General features: G+C 44.9%; 1 protein-coding gene across 2 annotated transcripts in view; it reads right to left on the bottom strand.

Moving 5' to 3' along the window:
- AZIN1 (antizyme inhibitor 1) overlaps positions 1 to 16,780 on the bottom strand; it is a 31,724-nt gene extending 14,944 nt beyond the window's left edge. The window contains exons 1-2 of one of the 2 annotated variants that reach the window (XM_018559384.1): positions 16,466 to 16,780; positions 7,499 to 7,629 (exon numbers count right to left, since the gene is read on the bottom strand). The gene's annotated coding sequence lies outside the window, so the exon portion shown is untranslated. The remainder of the gene's footprint in view (positions 1 to 7,498; positions 7,630 to 16,465) is intronic. The other variant, XM_018559375.1, reaches the window with a different exon arrangement.
- Positions 16,781 to 21,235: the final 4,455 nt, after the last annotated feature.

A 21,235-nucleotide genomic window follows, 5' to 3' on the forward strand; every position in this document is an offset into this window, starting at 1 on the left:
GGAGGTAGCTGTGTGGGGATGAATTGTTTGAGAATGTGATGGATGAGGGGTTAGGTTGAGGTGGGATAGACTTCCCTGAAGAGATGAGTCTTAAGGGATCACCTAAAGGCAGTCAGATTTGTAGATAGTCGGACAGGTTGGGGTAGAGTTCCATAGGATGGGTTTTAAGAAAGCTGTATTTGTAAACCTAAAGACCAGGCACCCTACAGACCACTGCCCATTGAGTCCTGTATGCATTAACGTCCATAGTACATCACTGGCAGCAGGCCCGTTTAAACAGACTACCGGCGGCTAAAGACGCCAGGACTCTGTCTACATTTGTAAAGCCGTCAGCTGAGTCGCAAGAATCGCTTCTATTGTAAAGCCGTCGCCAGATCCCTTCTCCGGGCCCGGTAAAGTAAAACGCACACAACATATTTAACAAATCAATTAAATGATTTCAAATACAGAGCTACATTTATGTGTCTTTTATGTCTGCCTGAAGTTCAGTCCGACGATCCTGTAAAGCCATACTGGAAAGACCGGTAAATGCCATTTTCAGTGCCGATTAATCCAACGTCTCTGCCTTAGAGTCCTATGGTACGTATACTCAAGGGCCACATTCGCAGTCTCGAGTGGTACTCTTCTCACTAGTGACATTATGAAAATCCATTACCGGCATTAGAAAATAATCTGTACACACAATAGACTGGAGTGGGACAAGGGGATTGTGTAGGCAGAAACCTCTTGCAGAGTTTGCATTCGGCATGGGGATATTTTACTTATTGAGGGAAATGTATAAAAACTGGGGCAAATTTTCATGCATTCTTCACGTCTGTCCCCCTCCCACCAAAACTCTTCCAGCAATTTGCTTACACCATTGAGGACACATTGAAGCAGCATGAATGATTTGGCTTTGCCGTGGCTGCAGAATTGAGGAATCTGGTAATCTGGAGAATCCCAACTGGAGTCTTCAAGGGACAAAGTAAAACTAAACTCAATACTTTCTTAGATTTGGATAAAGTGGTGAGGGATTGTTACTGCCTGTGTCCTAGTTCATCACCAGTGTCACAAAAGTGAGGGTTAAATCTAAAATGTTCAATTGCCACCAGAACAGGAACAGAGTGGGAGATCTTCCAGTGGGGACACTAGTCTAAGACAAGATATTCCTCAGATTGGAAAGATATTTTTCACCTTCCTGCTGAATTTACAGGACAGGAAGTGAAGGGAAATCAGTTATAACCATTCCCTAACTATGGTTAACATACCTTAATCCAGCATGTAATTCAATATGCCGTCCAACATTTAGAGCAAATGTGTTACGTGGAGATTCACTTTAAAGTATGAATCCCATACTTCGGGAAAAAAAAAAACTGGTCCACCATAGCTCAAAGAAACATGCGAGGCATCCAACAGCAGAACTACTAGCCCACCAGGGGGGATATGCGATTCCCGGCGCTGGCCCTCACCAGGCACCAAAGAGGACAGGGAACCAGGCCTCCTCCATTCCGTACTGGGAATGAGGGGCTCCGGGGACCAAGAACACTCACAATACCAGAGAGAGCCCAGACAGAGGAAACAAGTGAGGGGGATTCTGGAAGGCAATTTTATTTCTGTATGGTGACAGGTTTCCGGTCTGAGAGAAGGAGCCTCTGTCTCTCATGGGCTGTCCTGGAAGATGACTGGGGAAAACCTCTGCAGGTCAGCCCATCAACTCCAAAGCACTCGAAATAAATCTTATGAATGTTTTGTTTTTAGTTGGACGATCGGGTCCAGTGATGCCATCCTACAGCCAAATATTCTCAGCACTGCTCACACCTGCACAATGAGCCCAGGATTTGTATTGGGCTGTCTCCTGAGCACTTCCAGCATTTGGAAGACTGGCCCTACACAAGTCCACTGCACAGTCGCAGCCAGCAGTGAGATTTCACTGAAGGATGTAAAAATTGGAGGAAGCTGCTGCAGTCCTAGTCAGCTACTTAGGTCAAGAGGCCTGGGATGATGGTCAGGTGTACACATAGCCTTTAACCCCTTCATGACTGAGGCCCTTTTTTCAATTTTTGCACCCATGTTATATTCCACATTTTAGGCCTGAAAATGACGTAAAACCCCCCAACATTATATATTTTCTGAATGCCAAGACCCTATAGAATAAAATGGTGGTAGTTGAAAATTTTTATGTTGCGCAATATTAGCGCAACTCCTTATTAAACCCCAAAATTTAGTGACAAATTTAATTAAATGCCCCAAAACACAACAAATTACCCATTTTTTTAATGAAATATAAAAGATGAGGTTACAACAAGTAAAACGATACCCAACATGCCCAGTTTACAGATTGCGTGCGACCGTGAAACGGCGAAAAACTGCAGTACCCCAAAAAGTCAATAAAAGACACTTTAAAAGCCCCCACAGGTCATCAATTTAGAGATACCCCAAAATACTGGCCCTAGAATTATTGCTCTCACTCCGGCGTGCGCGGCGATACCCAACATGTGTAGCGCGTTCGTCGTTTTCATGCGTAGGCGCACCCGACGCGTGTTTACGTGGCGACGCGCATGCTCGCGGGGGCGGGGTACTTTACATTTTTTTTTTTTATTATTAGATTTATTTTATTTCATTTTAAAAACTGTTTTTTTTACTTTACTTTGACTGTGGGGGCGGGGGACTTTAATTTTTATTGCTTTGATGTGACTTAATTTTTTTGTAACTAATTTTTTTAAACTTTTTTTTCCACTGTACTTTATTGCTATCACATAGGGAGCAAACAAGCTCCCTATGTGATAGGCAATTTGCAGTGACAGGTCCTCTTTATGGAGACATCAGGGGTCTTAAAGACCCCTAATGTCACCTTGGGACCCCCAGAGAAGCTGATGAAGCAGAGACCTGCTTCACCAGCTTCTCTATGGTTTTTGTACCGGAGAGTGACAGAGGAATGCAGGCAGTGATGTAATCTACATCGCATTCCGAAGAGGAGGAGGAGATCAAACGGAGCTCCGAGTACTGAGCTCAGTTTGATCTCCGGCCGCAGAGCTGCTGTACTGGTCCTGGGCTCACACCAGGCACATCGGAGCTCGGGATCGGCAGCAGTGGCGGAGGGGGCGCACAACCGCACATTACAAGCGATCGGGCGTCTCTACATCGCTGGCTGTTTACCTTCAAAGCCGATTTCCCACTGGTGCCCGCCGCTAGCGGGACGGGACGTTAAAAATGCCCACCCACATTCAAGAAGCCGCTGTCCGGCCGTTTAATTACAACGCCTGGACAGCAGGTGATTAAAGTCGCAAAAAAAAAAAACATTTACTTTGAGGCGAATACTGCAATAAGTCATTATTTGACACCATATGACTTGTGTACATGTATTCTTTTTCTATCGTTGAAATCCATGGCTATGATGGAGACTTGGTTTGGTCAAATATAGAATTGTTTTACCTATTGAGGGTCACAATAAAATGTGACAATCTAGCAAGCATGGAACAGTCTGATGTGTTGATCCTGACTTGTGTAACTGCCTCTAAATTTCACCACACACGTTACAATCTGATTGTACAATCTCCTTTAGACCTACCAACAAGTGTGTAGTACAAGGGCCTACCTGATTGTAGACAGATCGATTGGATAGATTGAGTAGGTCCGCATATTACATAGATTTGGTAAATCTAAAGTTGATTGAAAAGCCAGATTGTAACAGGTGTGTTGACCCCTAAAGGTGCACATACACACTTAACAAATATCGGCCGATTTTCGTGTTCGATTGCGTTTTCGGCCTATATTCATAAGTTTGATGGGGAGTCTCCAACCGCAAATACTGTACAATGGTACGACATCCGTCTTTCCAGCCTGCTAGAAAACTTTGTTGGTTGTTGGGGTTTGTATGACTAAAAGCGTCAATATTCTTAGTATAGGTTTCCTTTCACTGAACAGGAGTCATCTTTCTAAAGCAATGAAGTCACTGCACAATAAAGTTGCTGTACATGACGGCCAGGCACTGCCCAAATTCATCTGTACAGTTTTCCATTAGCATTCAGGAGACAATATCGCCCCAGCTTTCTAATGGTGCCCCATGAAATTGGCAGCCAGTCCACCAGTGCCGCCTTGGACACAATAAGCTATTTCTTGCATATCCCTTAATTGCTAGCTTTCGGGACATCGACACAAAGAAAGTTTCAGTTGCCTGATGCTATCAAGTCCAAAATGTCTGCACGTCTCCCCCCAACACAATGGGTGATAGGCACACCCAGGGTGTTCTATTTTAAACATGTCACAGCTTTCATTATTCCCAGTGGCCATGGAAAAGCATGCAGGACACATCAGCAATTAGGACAGGCACATGACTAACAATCAGACTATATTGTGTCTAGGCGGTTTAAGAACTCAAACAATTCATGTCTAAAGAAAGCCCCATACGTGCTCAAACTGGAAAATGACCCAGTGAACCAAAATAGCCTGTTTACATTACTACTATAAATAACTGGCTTCATCCAAAATCTCAGAATAATGGATGTATATCTGGAGCTCACTGAAGACAGATCTATAAACATCAGATTGGAGAAGTGTATAAACTGTTTAGATTTACAAGCTTTTCCGAGCTCTGGCTCAGTGGATGAAGTCAGGAGCTTTGCTTGTGGTAACAATTGATATTACGCTATTTAAAAAAAACCTTTTTACATTTGTAACATTCTAATCTGTCAGCACACATTAAACAGACTGTCAGAACACAATTGGAAAAAGTTGCTGCGATATTCAGCAATAGTGAAAAATGGGAAGCTACGGAATGAAGCTGCAAGCTCCTCTGGTCAGTGATGGGGCCAACATGTATATCAAATCATAAGCTAAACCGGTGAAGGATTCTAACTGGATTCTGCAGATAGAAGTAGATACAAGCTCTATAGGAACATTAAAGGAAAACCGGGAAGCTGTCATTGTTTTGTTCTTCAGGTGCAAGCTCCCTGGCTGTCAAGTCTATCCAGGGTCAGATTTCCCACAAGGCCAACCAAGGCCAGGCCTCGGGGCAGCAGCGGTGTGGAATTCCTATCTCCTGATGCCCGGGACATGCAGTTCTGGGCGTGGGGCGGGTAGTTTTTTTTACATTTAGCCCTGCTTTGGGCAAGCATAGCTAAATGTACAGCGGGGAAGCTGACGCCCGTTTTGTATTGCGCCTGCAATTCTCTATGGGGGGTGTGTGTGTGTGTGTGTGTGTGTGTGTGTGCATTGAGGAACCTGGCACTGGAGTAGGAGAGTAAATCCGGCCCTGAATCAATCCTCGTTTCCACAACCTAAATGACTCAGAACAAGCCTGCAGGAAAGTATTTGATTGTCACTCAGATTGCATCAGGACTAACAATACCAGACAATAGCATTTTCAGACAGTGGTCATCCGTCAGTTCATTTTATATGATGACAGGTGACATGACAAGCAACATGGGAGATTACTCAAAGCCACAATGGACTACTAAAATATCCTACAATAGTGGCACCAATCACAAAGGGCCCGATCAAATACCATGTGCTGCTGTAATGCATGTGCCGCCAAATGCGTTCTCCATCTGCACCTGACAGGTTTGTGTTTTAAAAGATAAGTAGGGACGAGTAGCTGGCTGTCAGACAAGAACCTTGAGTACTCTGCTTTCCTAGGCCACTGCCCATGTAGCCTTTTCCACAGACCTGACCCTGACTGTGTAACTTTCGCCATAGGGAACAATTTGTTACATCTGTTAGCAAACAAATGCGACAAATAGCCTTGGGTAATTTTTAGAACAGGGAATAGAATGTGCTACCACAAAAGACAACAGACATCAATGACCAATATTGGAGCTCTTAGACAGGACACAGGATGGCTTCTCATTTATACAGCCAAGTACCTCATTCAGGTTTAGAAGTTTCATACATTGGTAATTCCAGAAGTAATGTGTTACACCAGGTTACTTCTCATTAACATTTTTTTAAGAGGTTGTCCACATTTTACACAAATTCCTTAAAGTGACACTAAACTCAGGAGTTAAATCTTAAAAATGCATTCAAGTATCTCAACTATGAACAAAAATGTATCTTATTTGTGTATCACTCGGCTGTAGATCCTCCTATCATCTCTGAATTGGAGCTGACACTGTCCTTCCTTCTGGAGGGGGGCTACTTTTGTTCCCCATGGTCCCTGTGTGTGTTGTAAAGTAGTCACCGCTCCAAGCTCACTCCTGTGATGGACTACAATCTCATGTTTAGTTCACTAATTTGTATTAAATTAGTTAGTAAAAGTGAGATTGTAGTCCATCATGAGAGAGAGCTTCGAGCGGTGACTACTTTACAACACACACAGGGACCATGGAGAATAGTAGTCACCCTCCAGAAGGAAGGACAGTATCAGCACCAATTCAGAGATGATTTGAGGATCTACAGCCGAGTGATACACAAAGATACATTTCTGTTAAGGTACTTGAATGCATTTTTAAGATTTGACTCCTGAGTTTAGTGCCACTAATCCAATTCCAATCTCAATATGTTAGAGGAACTTTTCGTCTGTACTTGTTAAGAGGAAGCATGAAAAGTTTAACCAGTTGACATCCGCGGTGTTAAACCCCCTTCCCATCCAGGCCATTTTTCAGTATTCAGCGCTGCGGTACTTTGACTGACATTTATTCCGCCATGCAACGCTGTACTGAAATGAATTTGATACCATTTTTTGGGGACAGATAGAGCTTTCTTTTGGTGGTATTTATTCACCACTGGAGGCGGGTAAAAAGACACCAAACATGTTAAGCCTTAAAATTGCATGCGCGCGCGAAACCTCAAAAAACGATAATACCCAAAATTGGCCATAGGCGACGCTTTAAAAGCTGTTACCGCTCATCAGTTTAATGTTATCAGTGATTGATGGCCCTAAAATGATTGCTCTCACTGCGACGTTCGCTGCGATATGCAACATGTGTAGCGCAATTGTCGTTTTTGCTCGCTGTGGCACCGGGCGCGTATTTACGTTTATAGGTGCGTAAACGTGGGGGAGTTAAAAATTTTCACTTTTTTTATATGCGACTTTTATTTTATTTTACTTTTTTATGTTACATATAGGTCCTCTTTATGGAGACATTAGGGGTCTCTAGGACCCCTAATGTCACCTGTGGACCCCAAAAGAAGCTGATGAAGCAGAGATCTGATCGTCTATATGTGAAACACCCGGTAACGGGTGTTTGCATTGGTCGGGTCTTTTCTGCCCGTGCGGGGGCACGCGCGAGCAGAAAAAAAATGTCGTCTGGAGACGGCAACCCGCCAATGCTGCAGTGCCGTCCGTCCGTTTTTTTTACAACGGGCGGATGGCAAGTGGTTAAAGGAATAAGCTCTTCATCACGTCAATCATGTACCCAATGTAAATCATGTACCCAATGTAAATCATGTACCCAACGTATTTTAAGCTGTTCTCTAAATGAAAGTGGTTTTTCTCTAGAAAACATTTTTAGGATGTATGAAGATGTTTCACTTTCAGGTTGCAGGATTACAGCTACAAAGAAAAAGCAACATGGACACTTACATGGACAAGTTAGGAGATGGAACCTCCTATCATCAGCTAGGATGCCAAGGCGGCTCTGCGTTGAAGTCGAACTGTTCTCTATAGAGCGCCTTTCCTAGCCCCGCTGGATAGTTTAATGCAGAAAATCCGCCCTGTGAAAGGAAAAAAAAAATAATGTTTCAATGGCTTGAAAATAGTTTGAACTATCACAAGAAAAGCAAACAATCCAGCAGTTAAAGTCACCATGAACAATGTAAACTGTTGAAGTACAAAACTACCTCTCAACCAGCTGAGCAGACAAATAATCTATGTCCTTCGTTTAGTAATTCCAATAGAATGAAGGATAACATTGACTGCTGAGAGAGCTACATCAGTTTGCACCCAGGACAGTCTCCTGTCACACACTTTACAGTCATGAATCTGCACTCAGGTGATCTGGGTGTGCATGTTTATGCAATATATATTTAACAAGAAAGGTTTTTAGTGGATTATACTCCTGACAACAGATATCCTAAACTAGGTCTAAACAGTAAAGATATGACCAGTGTGGAAGATATTCAAGCAGGCACATATTACACAGATCAGGTAGATGTAGTTCAAGCTTGAAGTGTAAGAGCCATGTCATACTAGTGATTCAAGAACCTGCCCGCGACAATATCAAAGCTCAATTCACATTATAATTGGATTATACAATCTTCTTTATACAAACAACTATGTATTGCAAAGGTCTGCCTGATTAGATCCAAAGTGATTTGAGAGATTAGATACGTCCTCATATTACAATGTTTTGGTAAAGTGGATTGTGCAAAGACTGTATGGTCAGATTGTAACATATATGGTCACTGCAAGTCAATCATACCTTCTCCTATAGCACTGCTCCCTCACTGACCAATCTAGCTCGATGTAGCTCTGTCTCAGCTCCCTCACTGGCAAAGACTCTGGCATTCCAGCCAGTGAAGAAGCCATATCCATTATGTAATGTGGAGTTGTACTTTAAGGATCCTGCCACCAGCAAGAATTGTCAGTGTTCTAGTGCAATACATTTTGTATCTGATCTCTAATGAGTAACAGCTTTAGAATCACTCTGGGCAATGACAACATTCAAAGAGGTTTTACTTCCAAATCTCGTAAAGCTTTCATGGTAGTCAAACGGCATTCTAAATGTTTATTAGCGACAGAACATGATTTTTCAGCAGGACAATCGTGAAAAAGAAATCAGTATCTTAGAGCACGGACTCGTTATGAACTAGTGAAATAGGGCTGCAACAACTAATTGACTAAATCAATGAGAATAGTTGGCAACTATTCTCATCGATTAGTTGGTTGGGGAAGGAGAAAGGGAGAGAGAGAGAGAGAAAGGGAGAGAGAGAAAGGGAGAGAGAGAAAGGGAGAGAGAGAAAGGGAGAGAGAGAAAGAGAAAGGGAGAGAGAGAAAGAGAAAGGGAGAGAGAGAAAGAGAAAGGGAGAGAGAGAAAGAGAAAGGGAGAGAGAGAAAGAGAAAGGGAGAGAGAGATTTTTGTTTTTATACAAATTGAGTTTAAAAAATAATCGGGCAACTGATGGATTATGAAAATAGTTGTCTGCAGCCCTAGCCCAAAATACGAGAACACGCTGGGGAGTATAAAAACACACATACATAATTTTTTGCATAATATGTAATCCGGACTGTGACAAATTGATAAGGAATTTCCCTTCTGCCCGGGGATACCTAAGCTGCCTCGTTGGAGAGATTGTTTTCCATTTATCAGTAACATTACAAAACGATTGTAGAGAACTCTGTGGACTTTAGTCTTTATCAGAACAAGTTGCTGCGTTGTCATACAATGACATCAGCACTATTCTACTTAAAGTGTCACTTCCCCAAAACAAACAGATGCGATAAATAACACTTAATGTCTCGTTTCTCAACTTCTATACACGATAAAGCTGCAGAGTTTTTATTTCATTTTATACTGGAGTCGAAAACCCAAAATTCCAAGTGGACAAAAACCCAGAATTGTGTACGGGGGAATTAAGATGTTGGGAGAATCCAAGACAAAAGAAACTGGGGCTGGCTGAGCCTATTACAGTGTACATAGGAGGACCTACCACAAAAGTGGCCATCTTACTATCAAATTTAGGAGCCAACGCCATAGAAAACAAGAGAAAAATCCCAAAAGTTGGGCACCAGCGGTGAATTTTGGCTCCTGGGATTTGTCCAGCTCTGAGCCCCCATGCACACTTGTATAAATGTTTTTGTACACTGCGAAGGGCAGAGGCTTTACATCATTGGGCTTCGCTACGCATGGCAACCGCACCAGAAGTCCCTGCACCTTTTTTTCCAAAACACACCACCCCATGGTACTTTATCATACATTTTCGTGTGTCTTTTCACACCTGAACATGCATAGTGCAGCAACGTACACTGGGCTGCCCTTAATGAATAGCATGCTGTTACAAAGTAGCATGCAGAAAGAGAAATACCACAGGTCACATCACACGTGTTGCCACAGGGCACCAAATTGCATGTTTGTAATCATGCCTCAGTGTGGAGTTTTCATAAGCTTCTCACCTGAGATCCTGCCAGTAACATGATGGTGCTAAATCACAGCCTCACAACTAGCAGACTCTGGTGGTCAGACTGTCGTTTGTACTCCTTCATATGACTGTTGGGACGTCTATAAGGTCACATCGGATAGGCAGCCCCATGACCAGCTGGAGCAAGCAAGCTGACAATAGCATTGTGAATTGCGGGACAGTGGCTTTGCAATGTTTGTCTGCAATGAAGCGCTGGCAGAAATATTCAACTAAAGAAATATTTTTTGCAGTAAACCTATATATAGTGAGGCATGGGTCCAAACAGAATACACTGAACAGGGATTGTATACTTCTGAGCTTCACTATTTAGTGAGAGAGCTACAATCTCACAACACACAGTTGCGGTGCGCATGCGCGCATAGCGTTTTCAGAATACCTGTCACGTTTGCCATCTGCTGAATATTGTTAAAAATGCAGCTGCACAGAGCTACGTTAGTCTTTGTGTTTTGCAGTCTAACGCCGTCTGGTCGAAATCTCCAACTTGCAAGTACCCGGCAGTGTGGTAGTTGGAGCTTTCGACGAGTTGGAGCTTTCAACAGAACACCGGCAGTGCTACTGCTTAGCAGCAGATGGGGATTTAGGAAGCAAGATACAATCTTATAGTAAACCCGATACAAAAACAACTGGTAACTCTTCTGCGTTTGCTTTGTGGCTGTTGGTAAACATCACCAGCACATTTTACTACAGCATAAAGCTAATATTTACCAAAATGCAGCATCTTAGATGTGTTTGGTTGCAACAGAACTGCTCCAAATGGAACTTCATCACATGTGATTAACCACCTAAAGTTCCAATATCACAGAAGAACCCAGGACAACAATACATGCAAATTAAGTACAAGTGCCATTACAGAGCATTGTTGTCAGACGCACCTGCTAAGATACAGAACACACACATTAAGCATTCGGAAACCGTCAGGGGCATGGAATTTATGAGAGCGTTCTTTCCAGGCAGATCATTTAACCCCGATCTCTGAGAAGAGAGCGCAGACATGTAGCCGCTCACACAACGAAGGTTCCAGGATTTCAAATGGAGTGAAAATCACATCGTAAAGTTCAGTACGGGTACAAACTAGTTCTCTACAATCGGGGCTGGATCTCTATTTTCTAGGCTGGATCTCTATTTTCTAGGGAATTGCCAAAACTGCCAATTTTCTGACCATGGAAGAAATTAAAGTTGTGCACATCGGAAAGTGTTCTTTCCAGTGACCAGTTCACAAGAAGAATCCCACCGAAATGTTCTGTTATCTGCTGCAAGTGATCACGTAAAGTCGGTCTAGATTTTCATCTGTTGACACTACAGCCACAGTAATCAATCTGACTACAAAGCGAACGCATTTACCTGGGACATTTAAAGAAGCCATCTCTCTCTGTCACTTCATCGTGCACTCGGCTGGTCCATCGGACTGAGGGTGAGACCCGACACCAGCAGAGTATATTGTTCATTTAACGACAGGAAGGAGAGAACTAGCTTGGGCTGGCCCAGACCGGAAAGAAATCCCTCACCCCACCCTACATTCCCTCCATTTGCACTGTTGCCACCACACCACCCCAAAAATGATAGAGATTGGTAAAAGGGAATGCCGGCGCCAAAGGAGGCCATGACTTGGGTGGAATCGCCAGCCCTTCAAATAACAATTAACCTTTTCACTGCCATTCAGAACTCAAGCATTCTATTTCAATCTGAATCTTTGTATCCACAGGACAATATATGACACTCATGTTTTTGAGTTATACAAAAGTGAATGTTTCTGCAGGTGGCCTCATACATGGGGGGTCCGAGTCCTTCAATGGACTTTATTGACCTGTGTGGATATCTAAAGCTATAGAACACAACAATGTGTCCTAATACAAAACCTGAGAAAGATGTCACCAGCACACCAAGTTCCTTCAAGGATAATCAAACGTGGATTTATTGGAAACTCATGTCAAAAACTGATACAAATCCTGCTCCTTGATCAGCATTCTCCTGCACATGGAATACCTGCATTGTGCCAACTTTACTGCAGGACGCAAAATGAAAAGCACAACCTATCTTAACTTCACCTCGGTATACTCCGGACAGCTCCATGTCCGTTTTCCATACTCCTAAGTCCCTTTCCAGCTTACCATGTCCCTGCAATAACAAGCTACCTGTCAGTAAACCAATTACCACACTGTCTAGACGGCCCTCGAACTAGGCTAATGCACCACAGCAAACGTCTATGAGTGAAGACAGAGTCGAATAAAAGCCAATGTGAAGAGCAAAGCGACCAGAAATCACACGCTACCATGTGACAGACATCAACCATGTTAAAAATAGAGCGGGCTAACCGGCTACAATAAGCAGCCGCCATGGTTAACGGTTCAATTAAAAAAGTTCAATGTGCCAATATTCTCTGAAAACACACCACCCAACCACCACTGGCACGTCAAAGCAAACAGCGCGAGTCCAGTGAGTTAAACCTACCACAATTATGACCGTGCTACACAACTTACACTAATTATAACCTACAAACAGTGCAAAAGAACATTCTGGGGATAGACTATAGGAAAGAGGTCAGTGGAAATTGTATTAACCTCAAACGCACTGATGTGACGATTCATATATTACCGATGAGCTTCAAGTAGATGGACAGTCTTAGGGCCCATTCACACTGATCGATTTATCTAGCGATTTTTCCAGCGATATCGATCATATTTCCACGCGATATTGCTCTCTGTAGCTTCTCCAATCCATTTCAATGGAGCTGTTCACATCGTCACTCAATATCGCTTGTAGCTCGTCGCTGGTAGCTTGTCGCTCCTACATGGCCCTTTTTTCGAGCGATATTGCTCCTGATTGCATACAGCCCAATAGGAAAAAGTTGCGACAAGTCGCTCAATATAGCTCGTCGCGCAATATCGCTCAATTTTCATGTCGCTCAGTGTGAATGGGGCCTTGGCTGGGCTGTGAAATGGAATTTGCTTAACTATCCAGGAGCATGTCACAGCGCTAAGAACAGATATCATGATATACTAGCACCATCCAGGAGCATGTCACAACACTCAGAACAGATATCATAATATGCTAGATCCAGGAGCATGTCACAACACTCAGAACAGATATCATAATATGCTAGATCCAGGGGCATGTCACAGCACTCAGAACAGATATCATGATATGCTAGATCCAGGGGCATATGACAGCACTCAGAACAGATATGATATACTAGAATTATCCAGGGGCATATCAGTGCTCACAACAGATGTCATGATATACTAGAACTATCGAGGGGCATGTCACAGCGCTCAGAACAGATATCATGATATACTAGAACTATCCAGGGGCATGTCACAGTGCTCAAAACTGATATCATGATATACTAGAACTATCCAGGGGCATGTCACAGCGCTCAGAAAAGATATGATATACTAGGACTATCCAGGGGCATGTCACAGCGCTCAGAACTGATATCATGATATACTAGAACTATCCAGGGGAGTTGGTGCATGGACTTTGTATAAAGAACTTGGGACAAATCTTGAGCACTTTATACGTGTGATTCCACATTTGTGCACATCTGAACACGGAATACATGATCGAACTTTCCAGAGGGATATTTAGGATTCATATTTACAAGAGCAATTGTGAACACTTTGATTGCATGTGTTGTTTAGCACTTATTATAGAGATTTTTTATTCTAGTTGAAGTTCATTCTAGTTCATTATTATAATTTGGTACATTTAGAGGGTAACACGTCTTACAGTGCTTGCAGCTACACAGAGCTTGACAAAAGGTTCTATTTGTCATCTGTTCTCAATGGAGTTGGCGCCTGGATTAAACAGACTTGATTCTGAATTTCATATTGATTTGTCCATCCCTGTGCTAGATACAAACACCTATCCATCACCCATTGAAGGGTGCCCCAAACTGAGCCATGCCCTCTAGATAGCACATCTAGAAGACAAAAGAAAAGCTTCAGCTAGCCAGACATGTTTCCTTTGTATTTCATACTTTATAAACACCCAGCACGAAATCAACTTTTGCTCTATGGCTGGATTCTGGCTGTGGCAGTGAATGAGCCTTGTTTTACGTCAGCTTATGCATTGGAATTGCCTGCCATCAAAAATAGGAGCATGCACTATTTCTTGTAACATGGCAGCCCACAATGTACAGTAGTGCATTAACATGTGTTCCGGTGCCAATAAGAAGGACGCATGTTCAGCCCAAGACAAATCAAACAGTTGTAATTGTCACAACAGTCCAGACATACGAGGAAAAAGTGCACTTGGCTCTTTGAAAGGAAATGGTCATCTTCAATCAACTACTTATACAGGGCTGGCATGAAAGATATCTGCTCACTGCTTAAAGTGACACTAAACTCAGGCGTCAAATCATAAATACATCCAAGGACCCTAACTATTAACAAAAATGTATCTTATTTGCAAATTTTTCTGCATTTGCACTGGAACGCATGGCATTGCAGTACCACAAGTACCTAACATGTAGCGCAATCGTCGTTTTTCTATGTAGGTGTACCCAACTTGTGTTTCCGTTCGTATATGCGCGTTCACAGGGTTGGACAGGGTTTTTACCTCATTGCTATTACATGGGGGGAATCACAAGCCCAAGTTTTGAAGAGGGGGGGAGAGGGAAGACAGCAGAGACACAAAGCAGAGGAACAGCGTTCTCTCCTGCCTGCTACAGTGGTCTGTTTTCCCGCTGCCTCGGGAGAGCAGCAGGGATTGAAGGACAGACAGCTACAGCCAGCACCAGCGGAGGAGCAGAACCGCAGCGTTGCAGAGTCAACTAATCTATAATGAGAATCGTTAACAATTCTTATTGATTCGATTAGTTGTTGCAGGTCTAATCATGGGGAACAAAGGTAGCCCCCCTCCAGAAGGAAGGACAGTGTCAGCACCAATTCAGAGATGATTTGAGGATCTACAGCCGAGTGACACACAAATAAGATACATTTTTGTTAATAGTTGGGGTAGTTGAATGTATTTTTAAGATTTAACTCAAGTTTTGTGTCACTTGAAGTGTATTCCCATCCCCTGCATACACTCCTCTTCCCTCTTGAGCACAGAGATACCCAGTACTTCCACGAATGGGACACATTACTTTTTTCCCTTCCTCCCACAATGCAGTACTAGGTGCCTGACCAGCCACTCACAGAAGAGCTGAGGTTGTTCATCCTGCGTAAACCCCAATCAGATACCTAGGGCTTCCAAAGGGCTTTTCGTTCAAGCTGCTGAGGAACAAAGTTAAGGCAAGCAGAAGCATCTGGGTGGGAAGCCCCATATATTGTGTGGGGGGTGCTGAAGTGACCACAGATGGCGCCACCAAATACTTGCAGTAGAATGGTCGCCAGCACTAGTTTTCTTCAAGACAGAGGATTTTGTTTTGAAGAAAACTTGAGTGCTGGTGACTATTCTGTTTTGCAGGCTTCATACTACACCCATACTAAGGATGCAACATAAGCCAAGGTCACAAACCCCCTCCCCCATACACACACCTTATAGCCCGTTCACTACTCTGCACTACCACATAGCTACTGGCGGACGCTATAAAGTGGTGCAGTGTGCTCATTAAAGTCCATCACACTGTTAAGCTTTTGGAATTGCTGCAACATTGTGATGCGGTGTAGTGCGTTGCAACATACTGTTCTAATTCCTACTTTTTTTTTTGCAGTGCAGTGGAGCTGTTAACTGACATCATAGAACACAAGGCAACTTGAGCCCTATGCATAGAGCCCAACGCTCCTCTTGTGAACAGGTCCCAAAACGCAAAGCACGTCTCCTGGTAGCATGCAGAGGGTCTCAGATCACTTTTGGCACAAGTGTGGTGATGTCAACACGCTTATACTGTAGCTCCATCCCTACATAAAGGTCAGTCCCACTGTATAGACCTGGGGCAAGAACGTAAACAATGTAGGAGCCCGTGCACAAATCACAGGTACAATGCTATGCATGTTTTAATTCGCAAATATAATAAATGCACCGTTTTCCTTTATCATATTTTGGCAAAATGTGGCCTATACTATGAAGGAGATGAGCTGGCATGCAGCGGTGTTATTAGCCCCATACCTCCCAGCACTGCCCTCCACAGCCTGCCACTAGCAGAGCCCAGTGACAGCTGCCTGGAGAGATTTAAATTTGCCGCGCTGTCACCTAAGCCCCACCCCTTAACCCTGCAGCAGGATGACACCACGTGACCTCGGTCCCCTCCGCCACAGGCGCGTGGCCAGAGAAGGCTCAGGTCACGCGCAGCCTCACCAGCAGTCTCAGGGCGCGAGGCAAATGCGAACCCGCCACCAGGGGCCGCCACTACAATACGCCCGTCCGCCACATACACGGACAACCACTACAACCTGGTCCGCCATGTCAGCTCCATTCACACAAACCCAATAACCCCCACCCCTCGTTCCTTCCCTCACAAGGTACTTACGTGAGGCAACGGCCCAAAGGATTTGGGGAATCGTCTTCTCTTTTTTGGCGGAATTTTTAAAGAGTGTGGGAACACAAGGTAGAAATGACAGAGGCGATTTTTGCCATAAGCCCGAGTGGCGGCGAGGGCGGGAATCGATGCAGCGCCTGGCTGTGTAATCCGTCAGCGAAAAGAAAAATGAAGAACGAGGCACGGGAGAGCGTCTACTGCCTGTGCGCGCTGCCTGCGTGGAAATGGAGGTGAAGTCAGACAGGATTGAGCCAGCCGGGGCCGGCTGCGAACGGGCTCCCTTATATAGGATTAGCCGAGGGGGCGGAGATACGTCGCCTATTGGAAAGGGCATCGCGGCTTTTCATAGGCTGATGGTTTGGTGACGTCGCAGCAGAATGCCAGAAATCGCCATGTTTGGAGTGGGCAGTGCGAGGGCAAGTTCTGAGCTGAGCGTGTTGCTGAGCAGGATAGCGAGCACATGGAAAGTGTGAGAGGGGCTCTCTTCATGGGCAGCACTCGCTCACCCACCGCTGGAAACTTGCTTTCCCTAGAAAGTACACAAGATTTCTACAGGCAGAGAGTTTACTATAGCATGTACACATCTGGTGTGTTTACAAGCATAGGCCAACTTTTGGAAAAATGTAAAAAAACGCACCCAAAGTAATAGAATAAAAAAAGTGCATTTATTATATTTTTCCCATTGTGGTACACAACTACGTCATGGGGCCAGGGACGGTGCAAGAATTTTTGCCTACACAGGCGAAGGACGATCACAACTGTAAAGGCCGTGACACACTGCACGCAAAGCCGTGCAGAGCGAAGCAAACCACTCCGGCACGGAGCTTCGCGTGCAGTGTGTGAGCTGTGTGCAGTCAGATGATTGACTGCACCTTCAGCCAATCGGCTCGTCTGTAACAACCGGCCAGACGTCGCAACCCGCCGTTTTATACGCGTGAGCCAATTGGCTGAAGTTGAAATTGTTCATCTCGGCACGCTCAGCTCTGCGAGCTCTCGCAAGCTGAGGTGCGGAGAAGAAGTGATATGACACACTGCTCGCAAAGGCAGCGCGCCACCGCTCCGCGCTGCTTCGCGTGCAGTGTGTCACGGCCTTGAGCGCTCCCTCTCCTCCTGGCCGCTCTGAAGCTGCAGCGTCCTGGAGGAGAGAGAGGGAGCGTTGACAGGTGTGATCGCCGTGGCCATCGTAAATAGGCCTCCCAGTCGGATCTTTCCGCGCCCCCCGCCGGCGCCGTCAAGCAGCTGCTTGACCTGCCTATATGGTAGCGGCTCTGTAAGTGACACTGGGCTCAGGAATTAGTGACGCACTGGGGTCAGGAATAAGCGACGCACTGGGCTCAGGAATAAGCGATGCACTGGGCTCAGGAATAAGCGACGCAATGGATTCAAGAGTTAGTGACGCACTGGACTCAGGAATAAGTGACGCACTGGACTCAGGAATAAGTGACGCACTGGACTCAGGAAAACAGTGGACTTAGCAGTAAAAACAGAAGAACACTAAGGCCTTGTTCACACTGAAAGCGGTGCGTTCCAGAGCGACCGCTCACAAAACTTCCCCCTGCGTTCTGGGGCGGGAGGGGGCAGGGTGGTGCATTGAATTAAATGGCACCGCTTCCACGCCCTCCCCCCCTTGCCCGCAATGCGATCGGATGCTTGGCAAAACTTTGCCTGCATTCAGTTCCACTGCAAATGCAAAAAATAGGGCGTGGAAGCAGTGCCATTGACTTTAATGCACCCCTCCCGCCCCAGAACGCAGGGGGAAGATCACGGTGTGTTCCAGCAGCTACCGCTCTGGAACGCACCGCTTTTGTTGTTACCAAGCCCTTAAGATAAGCCCTCCCCAGGTCCACCTACCTACTTGTTGCTGTCGCCTTAGTCAGCCTGGTCAGATGCTTTGCTCCTGCAGAGCCCACACTGGAAGAACAGGAAAGTGCCGCTCGCTGTCCACAGTGACAGCCCCGGAGCCTCCATGCTGCTCGGCGCTGCAGCAATTACAATCAGTCCGCCCCGTCAGCGGTCCTGGGGCGGACGGGTCGCATCTCACTCGGCCCGCTACAGCCCTGCCTCGGCCCCTCCTCTTCCTCCACCCGGCCGTTCTCTCGGCTGAATAATGTGATGGTTCTGCAGCCGAGGCTGCCTGAATCTGTGCTCGCCGAAACCGCCACCTCCTGCAAAGTGCCGCCCTCACCCCATCAGCGTCCTTGGGCGGCCGCTTGACTTGCCTTGCGGTAGCGCCTGGCCTGCATGGGGCTGGAGGAGGTAAGGAATGAACTACAAGTGCAGTGAAGTCACCACACTTGTCCCGATGCATTCAACCGGTCACCAGAAAGGTGAACTAAGCCTTGCAGGTGTTACACCCCTTCCAGTCAAGGCCATTTTTCAGTATTTTAGATCACTTGTGGCAACACAATGAGCTTTCTTTTGGTGGTATTTGATCACTAGTGTTTTATTTTTTACCAAGTTTAAAAAAAATAACTTTTACCTACATTTTGTTATGAAACATTTATTATTACCCAATTTTTTGGTAAGATATAAAAGTCGGGGTCACGTCGGGTAAATCAACACCAAACATTTCAAGCCTTAAAATTGTGTGCGCTTGCAAAAAGCTGCCACACCCAAAATTGGCCATAGGTGACGCTTTCATTTTTTTTTACAGTTCATCAAGTAAGTGATAACAGTGATTGATGTCCCTAGAATTATTGCTCTCACTCCGACGTTCGTGGTAATGTTACATGTGCGGCGCAATGGGTGCAATCATCATTTTTAGATGTAGGTGCACCTGATGCATGTTTGTATGTGTGTATACATGGGGGCGGGGGACTTTTGTGTTTTAAAATCTTTTTTACATTTGACTTTTTTTTGCTTTTATACACTTTTTTTTCTTGCTATCACATAGGGGGCTAAGAAGCCCCCTATGCAACAGCAAATATACAGTGACAGGTCCTCTTTATGGATATATCAGGGATCAATTAGACCCCTAATGTCACCTAGGGACCCCCAAAGAAGCTGGTGAAGCAGAGATCTGCTTCATCAACCTCAATCTAGCTACAGAAGCTGGAGAAATGACAGATGAAGGCGGAAGTGCTGAAATACACATCACTTCTACATTCAGAGATCTGTGATCAGCAAGAGGATGTGTGCTGATCTCAGTACAGAGAGCTGCCGTGCCGGTTGCTAGACGTGTGGGACAGCGGAGCCCATGATAGGATGCGGTGGGGGCTGCACACTTGCAGATCATATGCAAGCGATTGGGCGGCTCTATAGCCGCCTGAATGCTTATGAGTAAACAGCCACCGCCGGCTGTTTAAAATGCGGATAATTAAAAACATCCACCCGCATTCAAGAGTGTCCCATCCGGCCCTTTAATCACAACGGCCGGACGGGAAGTGGTTAACGATATCCAGACATCGCAAACGTGCTGCAGGGTGCGCTTGTGGAGCCCGTGGTTGGCTGCTTATCGCAGCTAAATCTCACTGAAAGAAGTGCATGCACCTTTCAAATTCCACCACATCGCATGGTAATACGTTAGCAATGTGGTGCGGTATAATGCACATGGAATGGATAAGTTAGTTGGAGTGCCATAAAGAAATAATGGCACCACATCCAACATTGCAACATGCGGCATCACATGTGCTTCCACATTGCATAGATGTAAACGGAACCTAAATCATCCTTGCTTCGGCAAGGAATCAGGAAGGGATGGGCCGCACCACTATTTTGCTAACATACACATAAGAATTAGCCTGGGTGGTGGTGGGGGTGTGTTGCTATAATCTTGATGTTGCCTGTTGGGACGGACAACAGCTGGCCTTGCAGCTTTTCAAAGGTTGCAAGTTTGGCGATGTCGGCCCAGAACCAACATTGTAACATGCACTGCGGGAGCGGTTGTGATGCCACCTGTGATCTCACATCGCATGTTGCAATGCTAGGTGTGGTGCAGTGCTATTATTTCTTAATGGCACCCCAATCCACTTATCCATTACATGTGCATTGTAGTGCACCACATTGCACGGTAACCTTTTACCTATTGATGCATCGCATAGATGTAAATGGAGCCTACGTCATCCTTGTGCAGGCGAGTGAGTGACGGGTATTTACATTTGCTAACATGGGCAAAACTCCTTTGCCCTCAAATGCCTCCTTCCTCCCTTTTTCAGGCTAGTAGATGGACAGCTGCTGGAGTCTGATCTGTCCCTTGTGATCTTGTACTGGACAGGATGTTCAGGGAAGCCAAGCGCAGAGAGTTGGAGCTGTTCAGAAACATGATGACTGTAAGTGCTTGGGCGAAAATGTAAAGCAATACTTTGCTGGGCAATATACACTTGTTTCATCTGGATTCATTATCGAAAAAAGGTTTGAGAGTTTAATACTACTTTAATTTGTGAGATATTGATACCATTAGAGTGGTTTCTTGCATGAGTGTATTTATTTGTGTAACATAAACATTTGCTTTAATAATTATCATGAGATAAATGACAAATTCATGTGAAGTAACGCAGGTGACTTTGTGCTTTCATACTTGTTTATTGGAGTTATATTGACAGAGAAGAAGAGAGAAGAGTCCTGCAGTGCGTGATCTCCGTACTACGCCTTTTAAAGAGCTGGAATATTGTGATTTTCTTCTGATCCGGGAAATCTCAACTCTTCAGGTATCTAGCTGAAACACTAGTCACATCATAAGGAAGCATGGAGACAAAACGGGGTTATTTAATAACTTGCAAAGGATGTAGAATGATCCGTTCGGACTGTACGAGTGTGAGCTTT

The sequence above is a fragment of the Nanorana parkeri genome, unplaced genomic scaffold, assembly GCF_000935625.1.
Source record: "Nanorana parkeri isolate BGI_ZX_2015 unplaced genomic scaffold, ASM93562v1 scaffold16, whole genome shotgun sequence".
Lineage (NCBI taxonomy): Eukaryota > Metazoa > Chordata > Amphibia > Anura > Dicroglossidae > Nanorana > Nanorana parkeri.